Below are 18,663 nucleotides of genomic sequence, written 5' to 3' on the forward strand. Positions count from 1 at the left end.
GTTGAGGTATCACTCAATTTTGAATCCTCTTATTTAGCCCATTCTAGTGAGCAAAAGAAAATTAGTTTTTAGATTTCTCAATTTCCACGTAAGAAAGTTTCATTATTGGATGTCTTTCCTAAAATTTCAGAATTTTAGTTTGGTTTTTTTATATTTTCCAAGAGTGATTTCTTAAAGATGTTGATTTATCGGCATATATTACTAACGAAACCTTATATTATTGAAGAATTTACTCTGAACTTTTTATTTAGCGATATATATGAGTTTCATCAATTTCCATATGTGAATGCATCCTTGAAGAATTTGGTTTTAGGGTATTTCAAATTGAACTCTTCCACTAATGTGAGCTTGAGTGGTCTCCACCAAATACATATATATATCAAATATTGTTCTCATTAACCCTCCATTAAATACGTGTATATCAATGCAAGAGGAACGAGACCACTCTAGTTCACATTAATGGAACCAAAATCTTCAAGGATAAATTCGTATATGCAAATTGAAGAAACTCGTATCCATCACTAAAATAAAAATTCCAAGTAAATTATTCAACATTAGCATGTTTCGCAGTAAAACTATATCGATAAATCAACATTTTTAGGAAATCTATCCTAGAAAATGTAAAAAAAAAAATTGTGAATTTTTAGTAAAGACCTTAATGAAGCTTTGTTTAGTGGAAGTTATGAAATATAGAATCTCATTTACTTCTGCTCACTAGAATGGACTAAATAAGAGGGTTCAAAATTGAGTGGTACCACAACGTAAAGAAACCTACTATCACCTAGGTAAACACTTTTCACAACTTGTTTTGCTTCTACAAACATAGACATGATTTAGAGTAAGATTCACTTTGACAACTCACTAAGTCGGTATCCTCCCAACATTATTCTTCTGTGCTTTTCCTTTGAGTAAAACCTTCAATTGAAGTTTTGTAAGGTTGGTGGCTCTTTTCAGTTTATGATTATATAACCTAGGGTTGTTCAGTTTAGACCAACTTGACCAACTTGAAAAAATAAGGCATTAATCTACAACAAAATTTTATTTGTCTCTTTTACCCTTAAAAATAGATTTCACAGTAGACAAAATAGTCATATTTTTATATTCGTTGTATTTAGAACTGTGAAATAAACTAAATCTTTTTATGCTAAACACTTTCTTATTTGAAACTTAAGAAACAAAATTGAGTGATACTTCAACGTAATTTGAATGAAATCTCTGTCACCTAGATATTACATGTCTTCTCACAACTTGTTTTGCTTCTGGAAACATAAAGAGGATGTACAGTAAGATTGACTCTGACAAATCACTAAGTCGGTATCCTCCCACTATTATTCTTCTGTGCATTTCCTTTGAGTAAAACCTTCAATTGAAGTTTTGTAAGGTTGACAGCTCTTTTGAGTTTTTATGATGATACAACCTAGGATTGTTCAGTTTAGACCAACTTGGAAAAATAAGGCATTAATCTACTGTGTTTAACAAAATTAAATGTCTAGTTTACCCTTAAAAAATAGATTTTACAGTAGACATAATAGTCATATTTTTATTTTAGTTATATTTAGAATTATGAAATAAACTAAATCTTTTTATACTAAACACTTCCTTCTATAAAATATATTAAAAATTTTACCATTATATAATACTAGAAATGTAAGGTCATGTCTCGCACGGGCCCAACATGGATAATATACTTATCTAATGTATTCAATTCATCATTCAGGTAAAAAAAAAATGAAGCAAACAATTATCATGACTAATTTAGTTATTTAGTTTCTTCAATTGAGATTATTTTTCTGCACACAGTTAGAGTAATTTCAGCAATAGATAGTCGGCGTTCCATTACTTGATTTGCAATATTTTTAGGCTCTAAACTTATCTCTTGGCGTGCGAATAAGTAACTTACTGTATCTACTGAAGTGGAGTATTGAGCTATTGCCAACATTGTTGCTGAAACTACTTGGATTCGGCATTTTCTTACTGAGCTTGGTGTATGTGTGACTATGTAAACTCTATGTATATGACTCATAATCCAGTGTGTCATGATTGGTCCAAACATATTGATGTGATTTTGCAATATATTCGTGATAAAGTTTTTCAATGAGACCTTGTTGTAAAATACTTTTACAAAAGGATTATCCTCATCTCACTTTTCTTTTATACATGACAATTATTTGTCATTCTGTCCATTTAGATTGAGGGGGCTTGTTAGGACTCTTACTCATGTGTAAATAAATAAATAAATAAATAAATAAATAAATATATATATATATATATATATATATATTGAGTGTCATGGTGTCGTGGATTGAATTATAACGATAAATGCAATATAAGGATATTTTGTATAATCCTACTTTACTTATAATTACAAACTAGAGAGTTAGGAAATTAAATATATATGCAAGTGGATAAATTGACTTGTTGTCCAATCCTGTGTCTAACTTACGTTCGAAAATATTTTGGTCATTTCTCTTAGCCTTTTCTTCTCATACTAATTCATTATAGTGTTTGGATGAGTGTCTTCTTATGTAATGTGGTAATTAAAAGTAGTAAATTAAAAAAAAATTTATTTATAATAGGTTCAAAACTACAAAAAGATAAATTTCTAATATTGGAAGTTGAGGCCTCAAAATATTTTTATTAAGAATTTAGAGTTATCTGATAGCTTCGATTCTTCATTATTGGAAAGGTATCTTTTTTTCAAACAAAAAAGTCTTGCAATTAGGTCTTTAGATTCCACCGACACATAATTAGAATCTGGGCTTGTTGGAGAAGCAAACGAGTTAGATGACAGCTTCTTATTGTAGTTATCGTCTGATGATGTCAGACATATATGATAGTAAAAAAAGAAAAATCTTACGAATGGTAATTGGATAGCTTTCAAGTTCATGAACTCTAGTCTCTATACATAAGCATTATAATAGCAAAGTACAATAGATCTTTCGACTTTCGCTAACGAATTTTTTGGGATATATTAAGTTAGGGGTAGAAAAATCAAGGGGAATTTTTACATACAACCACTTAAAAATAGTCTAATTATTTTTCATAGCTATAGTTTCATAATTACAATTAGTAGATACATGTTATAGGAAGGAGAGAAGCGAGCAAGACTGGGGAGAGAGAGAGAGAGGCGAGAGAGAGGGCAAAAAGCGGGAGAGAGATGAAATGTATATGTATGTTGGTTAGATAATTGTATATTATACATACGTATTTGTATATATGGCAAGCAAGATTGAGAGAGAGAGGAGAGAAGCGGGCGAGATAGGAGAGAGCGAGCGAGATTGGAGAGAGGTGAGCGAGTGGGAGAGAGGTGAATTGTATATGTAAATTGGTTAGAATAAGTGTATATTATACATATGCATTAATATTTATATAAAAACAAGTGAGATTGGAACAAAGAGGAGAGATGCGAGCAAGATTGAGGGAGGGAGGAGAGAGGCGAGTGAGAGAGGTCAGAGAGTGAGAGAGAGGTGAATTGTATATGTATATTGATTGAATAATTGTATATTATACATATGTATTTGTATATTCTGGTGAATGACACATATACAAATGTAACCAATTATACAAACTCGATGTCAGCCCACATAATTAATCTATAATGTTAATCGTGAGTGGTAATTATAGCAAACTATAGCTATGATGAGTAATTAATTAGTATAAGTTTATTTAACAGCGTAATTTTCCCAAAAATAAAATCCAACCTACCCAACACATTTAGGTTTGGGTTGGTTATTAATTCACTTATTTGTTATCTCAACTCTTTTTAACCCGTTAAAAATTGGATTCATAGTTAACCCAAATTGATTTTTGAGATTTTTTTATATATATTATATAAAGTTACAATAAAGACAAAAAAAATATTAGATACTAAAAGCTTATAAAATAACAAATAAAACATAGTAAAATTGGGCGAATTGATTATAATTCGTTATCTACTCCATTTAGGCGTAACCCAATTTGATCCTAATTAATTTGGGTTGGATTGAATCTTGACAATTGTCACCCCTATATTAAGTTTTGCTACTTTGAAAGCTATTACATTTAGTAACTAATACATTCAGTAACCAAGCATCTATATCAAAACTTTTATTAATAATCGGTAAATTAATAATGTCTTCAAAGTAATATTTTTTTTCGATTTTAATTTGGGCCAATAAAAAAATCACTAATTTCGATAAGATAATATATATTCAGAAGATCCCTATATAAATATATAGTTCCATTAATATCATAAATTCATAATTTTTTAAAAGTACAAATTATCTAAGACAATTTAGTGAAGTTTGTTTCATAGTGCTCTTTTTTTTCTAGAAATTTAAATATAGTGGAAGCTCATCCCTAACATTTCTTATTGCATCCAAGAGCTCCGGTATTGTCTTTTAGAACTGTGCCATAAAATTATGAAGAGTTCTGGATGCGATAAGTGTTTTCTTACCCGTAACTGATTCCAAAGGTATAGTATCATCTTCAACTTCATCATCATATTGTTTTTTCTAATAATATTCACAATTTCTTCTAAGCTTTGGACCTCTAAACATGTATCTCGAATAATCCAACAAGTTATTGACATCAATTTATTGTGCCGAGATTATTTATAATGACCTCAAGTTCATAAATACGTTTTCACAAGTGGATCATTCAAATTCTCCAAGATTGCATCCCCCAAACGAATTTTACTGTGTCGAAAACAATTTGTTATTGTATATTATTTAACATTTGTTGTCCAAGCAGGGATTGCAAAATTGATAACATCCAAAACATTCATCTTTGCTATATTAATTTGTTCCACTTATAGCCTTCTAATATTCTACGATATAATCTGTCACGATAATATATCTTGAAAGTTCTTATTATCCCAGCATCACAAAGTTGTATTTTGAATGTCATGTTGGGTGGTAAGAAAAATAATTCAACATTTTATATTCCTTCAATATTTCTATTATGGGTCGGACAATCATCTACCATAAGCAAAACTCGTTAATAATGCATTTTGTGGTGAAACCGACATATATATTTATCAAGAAACACACTTGTTATCCAGGCTTTTTTATTTGTACAAATGTGACAACTCAACAAATATGATATATAAATTAGTAAGATACAATGTTTTGATGTATTCTTCATACTTTATGCATAATATTGTTTTTATATAAAATCAATAAATATGATCCATAAAATAGTAAGATAGAATGATTTTGATATAATCAAAATTAACATTAATTAAATCTCAAATAATTCTTTAAATTAATAAATATTAATTTATCGATTAAATAATGTATGTAAAATAATAAAATTTCATGATCTCGTCGATATTAATTAATAGATGTTTTAATGTATATGTAAGATGCATGCTTCACTGTAACACCATAAGTATTACTATTCTCAAACAAATCATTTCAATGATGGAAATGAATATATTTGGTGAACATATGCATATACCATACTCTGCAAAATAAGTCAATCAATCAGGACACAAGCAAAATGCAATATATGCTACTTGCTACTTCATTATTATACATAAAAATTCAATTAAGAGACATCAGAATTCCCTAGTACATGAAATTGGAACAATACCAGAAATCGAATACTACGCACTAATTTGATCACCAACAAAAAAGAGAGTGCAATACCATTACTACACTCCATATCAATTCAACTAATCAAATTAAGCAAACTAAAGTGAAATAATTAACTTCAAGAGCATCTGTCAAAAGAGAATGAGGCAGAAATTCTACATTAAGTGCATACAAAATCTAATCTAGCTAAGATTGAAGAAGAGCACAACGAAAATACAGCAATAGAAATCACTCAACTAAATTTGAGAAGAAATTGAACAAATAAAAGAAAGAGAGAAAATGATAATCTGTCTATATTTTATATATATATATATATATATATATATATATATATATATATAACATCACAAATTTTCAGTATTTTAAATAATTAATAATAAATAATTAATTAAATAAATATAGACATGTGTCAATACTTAGAATTAGAGCATCACAAAAATAGAATTTTTTAAATAATTAAAAATTATTAATTGCATGTAATAGGATTAAATAATAAAATCAACTATTTGTGATTATCTTAACTTTGAATTAAAAATATTAAATATACTAATTGAAGAATTACTTAAAATTAACGTGATATAATCATTTTATAATTTTCAAAACTTATATAAGATAATAACTAAAAAAATTGATTATCTAAATCTGAAAAACAAAAAATGAACATTTCAAATCATGAGTGTGATTATCAATTTTTTTTTAAGAAAAAAAAAAAGAACTGCTCCACGTTGCTAAAAAAAATTTATTATCTAAATCTGAAAAACAAAATATAAACGTTGCAAAACATGAGTGTTATTATTAATTTTAAAATTTAAAAAAAATCAAAACAAAGAACTGCTCTACTTTATTAATATCAACAAATAAAAAGCAAAAATGGTCACTAATTAATCTGAAAAAAATCATTCAAATGCTAAATTTCAAAAATAAATAAATTATAATTATAAATTAAAAGTACAAAATGAAAATAGAAAATCAAAACGAAAATATATATATATATATATATATATATATATATATATATAGTGCTCCGCCTAAATTCTTATTTTGTTGACTTCTTATGTTTTCAACAATGAATCTCATTCTATTATTGCTTTAATTTATGATTCTTGTGTTAATTGCGTCTGCAGCCATATATATATTAATCTTTCTGATAATTGGGATTAATAGTTGAAAAAAACAAAGATAAGCACGCTCGGATATAAAATATAGTCTAATAATCACTAAACTAAAATGATCTTTAATGACAATTAATTAATGTCAATAGCTTAATTTCTATTAAATATATATTATCTGTGTGACAATTAGCATTTTTGTCCCTAAAGTCTATAACGACATTGCAATTAACTAATGTGTATATTTTTTACGCTAATTTTTTTTTGTAATGAATTGAGACCGAAAATCAGTTAGATAAACAATTATGCCGTAATATTTGTACAACAACACATTATATATGAATAAAACATAGTGGGATGAGACTGAAGCAGCAAAATAGAGCTACACTACTAACTACTTAAAAACCATTAAGAAAGTAAAAAAAAAAAAGTTCTGTTAGAGAGGGATCAAACAAATTAAAAGAGTGAGTAGTTATTTTACATATATAGAATTGAAAATCTATTTAGGTCTTGAGAGGGGCAGACACATGAAAATGAAACTACTATTGGTGTCACAATAATTATTGGAAATGTTGATGAGTCTGAGGAGCATCAACATGATAAGGGTACTGGCAATATGCAGAAAAATTTGAAAAGATAGATCCCACAAAAGAGAGTTAATTGCAAACATATATATATGTTTAGAAGTGGCAAGTTTGTAAACTTTATTTTATTTGAGTTGTCTTTTCATTAACATTATTATCAATTTTCAATGATCATCTTGAATATGAAGAAGGGGTGTTCGAGTAGAACCTTAAATGATATTTGTGTTATTTAAAAACCTAATGCTTGATTTCAATATGATATTAGTCATTCTTTTAATGACAAATGTCAATTATTTACTATTTTTGTTTGTCCATAAGTACTATATGATCATCATCTACTATAAGTTCACATGTAACTTGGATTATAGAGCATTCTCTATCTTATCTTGTACCCGATACGTTCTAAATAATTAACTACTTCAAAACATACATAAGTCACATTGCACTTTTTATTTTGATCAAGCTTATCTTGGAACACGAGAAAACCAGAGGAAAAGCCTGAGATAAATAAGTGAAGGTCAAGGATCTAGTATCACTACGACAAAAACAATTTTTAGCGGTATTAAATATTGATACTAATAAAGAGTGCTAGAGTCTTTACTGACATTAGTCAAGTGTCATTACAAACAATGTCGCTAAAAGCTTTAGGGACATATACAAAGAGTGATAATTGCTGTTAAAAATATATATTTAGCAGTAATTAAGAATTAAATGACGCTAATAGTTTTTTTTTAAGTTATGTGCAAATTGATGCTGAAATGTTTCTTGCGAAAGCTTTCTGTGATTTTTGGTGAAAGCTTGAGTGGTGTACATGTCTTACCTTATATGTAGAGTATTGAATATTGAATAATATAAGAAATGTAAAAATATTTACATAATTGATGGTTTATGGTGTGCTTAATGTTACATTATAATTATAACTAAAAATTAACAATTATTGAACTCATATAACTGACTATTCTTTAGACTCTTTTTGAATATCTTTGATGATAAACATGATATAAAATGTCCGTCAAATTTAAGTCAAGAATCTACACTTGTGCTAAGTTAATGCATCATCCACATACGGTTATTGTCATTTTCTTTATGGAAATAATATATTAATATCATAATAAATAAATTTATGTATTTATAATATTAATTTAATTTTCTCAAATCAAAAGGTTAATGATATAGTATAATTAGTTTTTAAAAAATATAACAAGTAAATAAAGAATGTTAGTAGTTAGTTTTAATTTAGAATTTTATATATCTTTTAAATTATTCGTGCAATGCGTGGCTACAAATACTAGTAAAATGAAAAAGGAGATGCTAAAAGCTAAATATGTGGCATCCAAGAGAGGAACATGAAAGGTTGTAATTGGACATAAAAGTACTAAAATATCCCTGATTAACGGTTGTAATGCCTTAGTTGTCGTTGTTTGTACACCTTTTAATTGTCATTTCTAAATAAGAGTAATCTATTACATTATTTAAATAATTTTCAAATAGGTAGTGCTGGTGTAAAATATAATCATACTATCTCAAATGTTAATTTTTCTAATATTGAGAACCTTTAATGAGAAAAAAAATTATTTATTAAATTTATTGTTATTTGATGATACTAAATTTTTGCCTATACCTATATATTTCGTACATTGAAAATGAATTCATTACAAAGCTATGATTTTCGTGTAGAAAGTTAAACTGAACTTCTTAGGAAAACAAATAGGAATCCTAAATCAAGAACATATTTATCTAATATTTTCACATTAATTTTTGTCATGGAATGAGTCATTTATTTGAGTTCTTGTGAAATCAAATTATTGTACATATTGATTCTTGTTGACTTGACTAATCTTTTTTAATTTTTGAATCATTTTTTTTTTTTGGAGATTCAAGCCTATTTTCGTAATTGATTTTTGATTTTTTAAGAGATATTTGACTTTTTGTGTTTACTAATTCACGACACATATTCTCTAAATATAGTTTTGCATTAATTTGAAATGTTGACTTTTTCTTATCATTGCTGAGATTTGTAACTTTGTTTAGAAATTATTAAGATATTTTTCTTTGCTATACATTACAACATTCTTTGCTACTGAATCTTATCTCCTACAAGGCTATAACCTTCATAAGTAACTACTTATCTCTTATTTAGAGTGTTTGTTACGAAGAAAAATATTTTTCAATATTTTCATGTTTGATTGATTTAATTTTTTTAAAAATATTTTTTAAATCAGATTATTTTCCTCAAATCAACTGGATGGGGATCGAGTGTTATAGTGCCACAATCGATTTCTCAAAGTCATGATGGAAACAATTACATTCCACAAGTAGCTAACCTTAATTCTTGTTAACTCCTTAGGGTTAGTTATTTATTTGATAATTGACACATAACTTACACATCTCACTATCCACAAAATCAAAAAGGAATGGACCCACACTGACACCACTAAAATGGAAGGAAATACATAATTGATTCTTACAGAACCTGATAGAAAGGGAAGATTAGATCTAAGGAATCAATTAAAAATCAGCAAGAAACTAAATTAAGGAGATCACCGATTGACAAGATCAAATAAAGGGATCAACAAATCAAAGTCATAAATAACATCAAGCTATCAAAGAAAGAAGAAGACGAGAATCAAGCAAAAGACTTGAAGATCTAATGATCTGTCAAAGGATCAAGCCAACCAAGTCAAGAAGAATGGAAAAGCAATTTACCTGTAACGACCTGTTTAGTCGTTTTGAGCAGCAGATTTTATTTCTGGAAAAACTGGCTGAGACGACAGAACCCACGACGGACCGTCGAGGGTGTCTCGTTCCAAAATACTTAGAATTCTGAAAATAAGGTACTGAAATCGACTCTCTGAACTTCGTAACGGAATGACAGGACGGACCGTCGTGGACACGACGGACCGTCACAGACCCTTTAATGGAATGGAGTCTCTGAACTCTGTGACGGAGCAGCAGGACGGACCGTCGCAGGCACGACGGGCCGTCACAGGCTGCGTAATCCCAGGTGGAGTCAGATTTCTTTAAATGTTTTAAGGGACGTTTTGGACTGTTCCTCCTATAATTATAAATTTAGTGGGTTAATGTTAATAATTTAACTACTTGAGGGTTAAAAGAGATAACCTTGAATTAATTAATGGGTTAATTCACCATCTTTTATACTTAATTATATGCTAATTAGGGTAAAAGAAAGAGGGTTTGAATAAGAAAAAGAAAAGAACAGAAAGAGAGGGAGAAACGATCGAGAGAGAGAGGAGAAATGACAAGAAGAACAAAGCTTTGGGAAATTGCTTGCTTGATCAAACTTCGTCGGTGGAGGTAGGTTATGATTTTTATACTATTCGTAGTGAACTCTTAATAGTGAATGATATGTGTTGGGTTGTGTTGTAAAGTCTTCTATATACTTAATTGTATGCTTGCATGGATATGATTATATAATTGTGATGAAATAAGCAAGATTAAGCTATTGAATCCCAAATCTCTAAAACCCCTTGTTAATGATGATGCCTTGGTATAAGAGAAGGCTTGATGAATTAATAGAATGATATTAGTGGAACGGGTGTCACGAACCGACACGTAGAATTAGGGGATTGGAGTGTCACGTTCCGACACATAGTATTAGGGGATCGGAGTGTCAGGTTCCGACACCAGGATAGTATGTTGAGGATCGGAGTGTCACGTACCGACACGAGAGGAATAAAGATAATGAATCTTGAAAGATGCTAATATACTCAATTTAATGAACCTATTTCCCAAATGAGTATGATATGGAGGCTTGAGTCCTCATGATTGTACTTGACGTTATTTATCAAAGATTCTTGTACATGTTGTTGCTACAGATTGAGTATTGTAGTTGATTTATGATATGATATGATATATATTGTTTTCTATTTTGAGTTGGCCGATGATATCTACTCAGTACCCGTGTTTTGTACTGACCCCTACTTGTATGTTTCTTTCCTTGTTATTTGTGGAGTGCAGCAAACGTGCCGTCGTCTTCAACTCAACCGCAACTCTAGCCAGTCTTCATTACTACGGATTTCAGGGTGAGATAATGCTTCTAGCTTGGACTGGGTCTTCCTCTTCATGTCTTGATGCCTTGAAGTTCCGGCATGGACTAGCTTTTTATGTATTTTAGCTCTTAGATACTCTTAGATTAGTAATTTGAGGATAGATGTTCTTGTGATGATGACTTCCAGATTTTGGGAATAATGATAAGTTTTGAGTTTTAGAAGTTGATTATTGCTTTTGTTAATGAGTTTTAAGTCTTCCGCATTGTTTTCTATTTATTATGTTTGAAATGTTAGGATTTAGATTGGTTGGTTCGCTCACATAGGAGGATAAATGTGGGTGCCACTCGCGGCCCGATTTGGGTCGTGACAAACTTGGTATCAGAGCATTAGGTTCGTTGGTCTCATCACACAAAACGAGTCTAGTAGAGTCTTAAGGAACGGTAGGGGGACGCCTTTACTTTTCCTTGAGAGGCTATAAGACTTTAGGAAAATTCCATTCTTTCTTTCTTTCGTGCTATTACTTGGATCCAATTGGTATCTAGGTGATACAAATTGGTATCTGACCATCTTCACTCTATTTCGCAGATGGTTAGAACTAGACCAACAACCGCGCCAACACCAGCACCGACAAGACAAGAGGCGTCTGATCCAGCCACTGAGACTGTAGCTCGAAGAGGAGCAGTGGCAAGAGGCCGTGGTAGAGGTCGCGGGAGGACATCCTCTAGAGGAAGATGACAAGCATCTAGCCCATCTGGTACTAGGGCGGTGACTCCTCCACCGACTGAGGAAGTGGTAAGAGGGGGTGAGGAAGGGGAAAATGAGCAAGTGCAGAATGAGGAACTACCACCCCAACCTACCCCAGAGATGATCAATCAGGTTCTTGCTTATCTTAGCGGGTTATCTGATCAAGGCCAAACGCCTCCAGTGTTTTCCGCACCAGCACCTCAGGCTCCGGAGGTACAACATGCGGCTACTGTGGCTCCCCGCATGGATGCCTCATTGGAAATAGGCACGTTTCCTCGTCTTACTACAAGGTCTATAATGACAAATGATCAGCATGAACTTTTCAGTAAGTTATTGAAATTGAAACCTCCAGTCTTCAAGGGTGTTGAATCTGAGGATGCCTACGATTTTCTGGTTGACTGTCATGAGCTACTACACAAGATGGGTATAGTAGAACGGTTTGGTGTTGAGTTTGTGATTTATCAGTTCAAAGGGAACGCCAAAATGTGGTGGCGGTCACATGTTGAGTGTCAACCAACAGAGGCACCACCTATGACTTGGGCATCATTCTCTAGCTTGTTTATGGAGAAGTATATCCCCCGTACTTTTAGGGATAGGAAAAGAGATGAGTTCTTGAGCCTAGAGCAAGGTAGGATGTCGGTTACTGCATATGAGGCTAAGTTTCGTGCATTATCCCGCTATGCCACCCAACTTTGTTTCAGTCCACAAGAGCGGATTTGCCGTTTTATGAAGGGGTTGAGGTCAGAACTGCGGATTTCAGCTTTACAGGTAGCGGCTACGGCAAAATCCTTTCAAGAAGTGGTAGACTTCGTGATAGAGGTAGAGGGAGTGAAGCCAGATGACTTCACCATGGCAACGACATCAAAAAGGCTTCGAAAGGGAGGTGAGTTTAATGGTTCTTACTCTAGAGGACAGGGTTCAGGAGGTTACTCAGTCCGACCAATTCAGTCTTCACTACAGACTGTAGTTGGGGGTCCACCTCAAACCGGTCAACACTTCTCCGAGAGACCTATGCTTGACTCCAGGGAGTGTTATGGATGTGGGGAGACTGGACATATTAGGAGGAATTGTCCAAAACAGAGTTATAGACCCCCAATAGCTAGAGGTAGAGGTGGTCATGGTAGAGGCTACTATTCTGGAGGACGTGGTGGCCGAGGTAATGGTGGTCACCAAAACGGTCGGGGTGACGGACAAATGGGAACTACTGCAGCGCAACATGGTAGGGGCAACGGGCAGATAGGTGATAGGTCCCATTGTTATGCTTTCCCTGGGAGATCTGAAGCAGAGACATCTGATGTTGTCATCACAGGTAATCTTTTGGTTTGTGATTGCATGGCTTCTGTATTGTTTGATCCTGGATCCACATTTTCTTATGTATCTTCCTCATTTGCTAATGGTCTTAATTTACATTGTGAATTGCTTGACATGCCTATTCGTGTTTCTACTCCGGTGGGTGAGTCTGTGATAGTTGAAAAAGTATATAGGTCTGGTCTGGTGACTTTTGTGGGGAGCAATACTTATGTAGACTTGGTTATCTTAGAAATGGTTGATTTTTATGTAATTCTGGGTATGACTTGGCTTTCTCCGAATTTTGCGATCTTGGATTGTAATGCTAAAACTGTGACATTAGCCAAGCCTGGGACAGATCCGTTAGTGTGGGAGGGTGACTACACTTCCAATCCGGTTCGTATCATCTCTTTTCTTCGTGCTAAGAAAATGGTTAGTAAGGGTTGTTTAGCGTTCTTGGCACATCTCAGGGATGATACTATCCAAGTACCTCCAATTGAGTCGGTTTCGATAGTTCGCGAGTTTTTAGATGTGTTTCCTGCAGACCTTCCTGGTATGCCACCGGATAGAGATATTGATTTTTGCATCGATCTGGAACCGGGTACTCGCCCCATTTCTATACCCCCTTATAGAATGGCTCCCGCGGAGTTAAGAGAGTTAAAGGCCCAACTTCAAGAGTTGTTGAGCAAAGTCTTCATTAGACCAAGTGCATCTCCTTGGGGTGCTCCGGTGTTATTTGTGAAGAAGAAGGATGGGAGTTTTCGGATGTGCATAGACTACCGGCAGTTGAACAAGGTAACTATTAAGAACAAGCATCCCATTCCTCGCATTAATGACTTGTTCGATCAGTTACAAGGTGCTTGTGTCTTCTCTAAGATTGATTTGAGGTCCGATTATCATCAATTGAAAATATGGGCAACGGATGTGCCAAAGACTGCTTTTCGGACCAGGTATGGGCATTACGAATTTGTAGTGATGTCTTTTGGTCTTATGAATTCCCCTGCTGCTTTCATGAGCTTGATGAATGGGATTTTTAAGCCATATCTGGATCTCTTTGTGATCGTATTTATTGATGATATATTGGTATACTCAAAGAGCAAGAAGGAACATGAGGAGCACTTGAGAATGGTATTGGAAATGTTGAGGGAGAAAAAGCTTTATACCAAATTCTCCAAGTGTAAGTTTTGGCTAGATGCATGTCCTTCTTGGGGCATGTGGTTTCTAAGGATGGGGTGATGGTGGATCCTTCTAAGATTGAGACAGTGAAGAATTGGGTAAGACCTACTAATGTGTCAGAAATAAGGAGCTTTATTGGTTTAGCTAGCTACTACCGTCGATTTGTCAAGGGATTCTCTTCCATTGCTTCCCAATTGACACTCTTGACTAAGCAGAATGTTCCCTTTGTATGGTCGGATGAATGTGAAGAAAGCTTTCAGAAGCTCAAGACCTTGTTGACTACTGCACCAATCCTTACCCTGCCAGTGGAAGGTAAGAATTTCATTGTCTATTGTGATGCATCCTATTCGGGTTTGGGTGCAGTGCTAATGCAAGAGAAAAATGTAATTGCTTATGCTTCGAGCAATTAAAGGTGCATGAACGTAACTATCCGACCCACGATTTGGAATTGGCCGCAGTTGTGTTTGCATTAAAGCAATGGAGACATTATCTATATGGGGTCAAGTGTGAAGTCTATACAGATCATCGTAGTCTACAGTATGTCTTTACTCAGAAAGAATTGAACTTGAGATAGAGGAGATGGATGGAACTACTGAAGGATTATGATGTTACCATCTTGTATCACCCAGGAAAGGCTAATGTTGCGGCAGACGCCTTAAGTAGAAAAGCAGGGAGCATGGGTAGTTTAGCCCACTTACAAGTTTCTAGATGCCCATTGGCTAGAGAGGTTCAGACTCTAGCTAACGACTTTATGAGGTTAGAAGTAAATGAGAAGAGAGGATTCTTGGCCAGTGTGGAGGCGACATCTTCTTTTCTTGACAAGATCAAGGGAAAACAGTTTGATGATGAGAAACTAAGCCGAATTCAGGATATGGCGTTGCGAGGAGACGCTAAAGAAGCAATAATGGATAAGGAAGGTGTTTTGAGAATTAAGGGAAGAGTATGTGTGCCCCGTGTTGATGATTTGATCCACACTATTCTTATAGAGGCTCATAGTTCCGGATATTCTATACATCCTGGTGCAACCAAAATGTACCGTGACCTAAAGCAACACTTTTGGTGGAGTAGAATGAAGCGCGACATTGTTGATTTTGTTGCCAAATGTCCAAATTGTCAGCAAGTAAAGTACGAACACCAGAGGCCCGGAGGAACACTTCACACAATGCCTATTCCTGAATGGAAGTGGGAGATAATTGCAATGGACTTCGTGGTTGGTCTTCCAAAGACATTGGGGAAGTTTGACTCCATTTGGGTAATCGTTGATAGGTTAACTAAGTCTGCTCACTTCATTCCGGTCAAGGTGACCTACAATGCAGAGAAGTTAGCCAGAATCTATATCTCAGAAATCGTTCGATTGCATGGAGTTTCACTCTCCATCATATCAGATAGAGGTAGGAGTTTACTTCTAAGTTTTGGAAAACATTGCATGCGGAATTGGGTACTAGGTTGGATCTTAGTACTGCATTTCACCCTCAGACCGATGGATAGTCTGGGCGAACGATCCAAGTGTTGGAAGATATGCTTCGTGCATGTGTGATAGAATTTGGAGGCCATTGGGAAACACTCAAATATTGATATGGCTCCATTTGAAGCATTGTATGGGAGGATATGTAGGTCTCCCATTGGTTGGTTTGATGCATTTGAGGTCAGACCTTGGGGTACTGACCTTTTGAGGGATTCACTAGAGAAAGTGAAATCTATTCAAGAAAAGCTTTTAGCGGCGCAAAGTAGGCAAAAGGAATATGCAGATCGAAAGGTTAGAGACTTGGAGTTTATGGAGGGTGAACAAGTCTTACTGAAGGTTTCTCCCATGAAAGGGTGATGCGGTTTGGTAAAAGAGGTAAACTAAGCCCAAGGCATATTGGTCCCTTTGAAGTACTTAAGCGAGTAGGGGAGGTGGCGTATGAGTTAGCCTTGCCTCCAGGGCTGTCCGGAGTGCATCCGGTATTTCATGTGTCTATGTTGAAAAGATACCATGGGGATGGAAACTATATTATTCGTTGGGATTCAGTCTTGCTTGATGAGAATTTGTCTTATGAGGAGGAGCCTATTGCTATTTTAGATAGAGAAGTTCGCAAGTTGATGTCAAGGGAAATTGCATCTATCAAAGTTCAATGGAAGAATCGACCCGTTGAAGAAGCCACTTGGGAGAAAGAGGCTGACATGCAAGAAAGATACCCACATCTGTTTACAGATTCAGGTACTCCTTTTCGCCCTTGTTTTTCTTCTTGTGATCGTTTGGGGACGAACGATGGGTAAATTGGTATCTATTGTAACGACCTGTTTAGTCGTTTTGAGCAACAGATTTTATTTCTGGAAAAACTGGCTGAGACAACGGAACCCACGACGGACCGTCATGGGCACGACGGACCGTCGAGGGTGTCTCGTTCCAAAATACTTAGAATTCTGAAAATTGGGTACTGAAATTGACTCTCTGAACTTCGTAACGGAATGGCAGGACGGACCGTCACAGACACTTTAATGGAATGGAGTCTCTGAACTCTGTGACGGAGCAGCAGGACGGACCGTCGCAGGCACGACGGCCCGTCACAGGCTGCGTAATCCCAGGCGAGGTCGGATTTCTTTAAATGTTTTAAGGGACGTTTTGGATTGTTCCTGCTATAATTATAAATTTAGTCGGTTAATGATAATTTAACTTCTTGAGGGTTAAAAGAGATAAACTTGAATTAATTAATGAGTTAATTCACCATCTTTTATACTTAATTATATGCTAATTAGGGTAAAAGAAAGAGGGTTTGAATAAGAAAAAGAAAAGAACAGAAAGAGAGGGAGAAACGATCGAGAGAGAGAGGAGAAACGACAAGAAGAACAAAGCTTTGGGAAATTGCTTGCTTGATCAAACTTCTTCGGTGGAGGTAGGTTATGGTTTTTATACTATTCGTAGTGAACTCTTAATAGCGAATGATATGTGTAGGGTTGTGTTGTAAAGTCTTCTATATGCTTAATTGTATGCTTGCATGAATATGATTATATAATTGTGATGAAATAAGCATGATTAAGCAATTTAATCCCAAATCTTGAAAACCCCTTGTTAATGATGATGCCTTGGTATAAGAGAAGGCTTGATGAATTAATAGAATGATATTAGTGGAGCGGGTGTAACGAACCGACACGTAGAATTAGGGGATCGGGTGTCACGAACCGACACGTAGAATTAGGGGATCGGGTGTCACGAACCGACACGTAGAATAAGGTTATCGGGTGTCACGAACCGATACGTAGAATTAGGGGATCGGGTGTCACGAATCGACACGTAGAATTAGGGGATCGGAGTGTCACGTTCCGACACATAGTATGAGGGGATAGGAGTGTCACGTTCCGACACCAGGATAGTATGTTGAGGATCGGAGTGTCACGTACCGACACGAGAGGAATAAAGATAATGAATCTTGAAAGATGCTAATATACTCAATTTAATGAACCTATTTCCCAAATGAGTATGATATGGAGGCTTGAGTCCTCATGAGTGTACTTGACGTTATTTATCAAAGATTCTTGTACATGTTGTTGCTACAGATTGAGTATTGTAGTTGATTTATGATATGATCTGATATATATTCTTTTCTATTTTGAGTTGGCCGATTATATCTACTCAGTACCCGTGTTTTGTACTGACCCCTACTTGTATGTTTCTTTCCTTGTTATTTGTGGAGTGCAGCAAACGTTCCGTCGTCTTCAACTCCACCGCAACTCTAGCCAGTCTTCATTACTCCGGATTTCAGGGTGAGCTAATGCTTCTAGCTTGGACTGGGTCTTCCTCTTCATGTCTTGATGCCTTAAAGTTCCGGCATGGACTAGCTTTTTATGTATTTTAGCTTCTTAGATACTCTTAGATTAGTAATTTGAGGATAGATGTTCTTGTGATGATGACTTCCAGATTTTGGGAATAATGATAAGTTTTGAGTTTTAGAAGTTGATTATTGCTTTTGTTAATGAGTTTTAAGTCTTCCGCATTGTTTTCTATTTATTATGTTTGAAATGTTGGGATTTATCTTGGTTGGTTCGCTCACATAGGAGGATAAATGTGGGTGCCACTCGCGGCCCGATTTGGGTCGTGACATTACCATGCACATATTTGATATGGATATGGATCAGCAAATCGCCTCAATCAAGAAATATCCTAATCTGGAGTTCTTTGTATACAGAGCACGAGTCC

The sequence above is a fragment of the Solanum lycopersicum genome, chromosome 8 (assembly GCF_036512215.1).
Source record: "Solanum lycopersicum chromosome 8, SLM_r2.1".
Classification (NCBI taxonomy): domain Eukaryota; kingdom Viridiplantae; phylum Streptophyta; class Magnoliopsida; order Solanales; family Solanaceae; genus Solanum; species Solanum lycopersicum.